General features: G+C 36.0%; 1 pseudogene; it reads right to left on the minus strand.

Moving 5' to 3' along the window:
* Positions 1–391: 391 nt before the first annotated feature.
* On the minus strand, positions 392–1,260 carry LOC119541443 (annotated as a pseudogene).
* Positions 1,261–1,544: the final 284 nt, after the last annotated feature.

Below are 1,544 nucleotides of genomic sequence, written 5' to 3' on the forward strand. Positions count from 1 at the left end.
GTCTCTCTCTCTCTCTTTTTAAAGAATTTTTTATTAACAATGTAACCATTATATTTTTGCAGTCAGCTGAAGTTCTAAAGAAAAAGGACAATGTTGAAATAAGTTTTATCATATTATAAGTAGCTTTCATAGGTAAGAAATATAGCATATGTACTCCAAAGCCAATTCTGGAAAATAATTTCTGTGAAACACCTGTCTCCAAAAAGAAATATATTCAGAGGATGTTATATTTCACTGTATGAATGTCAACCGTTTTACAGTACTGGTCTATTGTATAAAACTAAATACCTAAAATAAGTCATTGGTATTCATGACACAAGGAATACAAAAGAGTAGATGCTTGAACTACACCCAGTAGGAAACTTATCCCTGTTGTTTTTTGTTGTTGTTTTGTTTTTTAATCATTCAGTCCTTTTGATAAGAAATGCTTCTACTGCTGTGGACAAACTTGATCTTCTCTGAAATGTGCTGTCCACTGCTTTTCTGTTTCTGCCACAGTAGCAATAAATACTTGTGTAAGGATATCTGTATGTAATTTCCTACCAATAATGACTAACCTATTTGTCCTCTCATTATTATCTTTTCAGCTCACTGGAGTCTCATCCAGATCATAAAGCTCATGGACACCTTGGACAATACTTTTTATGGTTTGTCTTTGATTGACACAAACCCCTTTAGTCTTATGACCTCCATGCAGTGATCGTCCTTGTTTCCCACATTCTTTTCCCACAGGAGATTCTGAATAAGTACATTTAAACTTTCTTCCTTTGCATTTCCTGGTACTTTGAATGTGATTGCAACAATAGTTTGATGAAGATGATGTTCTTTTGCAGACACATGCTGAAGTTTTTTCTGCAAACTTGGTCCGGAGAGATTTGATCTTTGTGTTTCTGAAACTTTTCCTAATCCGTTTATTGATCTAACAGTTGTTTTTAATTTGTGTAAATCCTCTTCTGAAACCAAATCTGTTTTATTGATGATGATATCTGCCAAATCAACCTGTCTAGTAGCTTCATTGATAATGCCATCAGCTTTTTCTTCTGAAAAATGTTTCAATCCATATTTTGAGTCCACAACAGTATATGATTCCATCAAGATAAACATCCCTCCCTAATTCAGCATCAGCCCAAAACATAGAAGCCACAGCCTCAAGATCTGGTAATCTAGTGGTTTCTAACAGTATTTAATCACATTTCCCTTTCTTTTGCATCAAATTCTCATTAGCTCTAAGACCACTGTCCCTTCCCCAAATTCATTCAAAATAATGGCTACTCTTTTATTATGTTGCTCTGTTATAATGTAATTACAAAGTGTTGTCTTCCCAGCACCTAAAATACCTGGTGATAATTGTAACCAGGATCTTGGCACCAGAGCTAGACTTTTCTTCCTCTTTGTTATGCTTCGTTTCAATGGGGACCAACTCAGGACAATCCTCCTCTGCTTACTTCTCTTCCTCACCCACAGAGCCATTAACCTGTAACATTGCGGTTGACCGCGCACCTCCTCTTCCTCAGCTCAGGAGCCCTAAGATGAGTCTCTTGTAA

This window comes from Choloepus didactylus, chromosome 8, assembly GCF_015220235.1.
Source record: "Choloepus didactylus isolate mChoDid1 chromosome 8, mChoDid1.pri, whole genome shotgun sequence".
Taxonomy (NCBI): domain Eukaryota; kingdom Metazoa; phylum Chordata; class Mammalia; order Pilosa; family Megalonychidae; genus Choloepus; species Choloepus didactylus.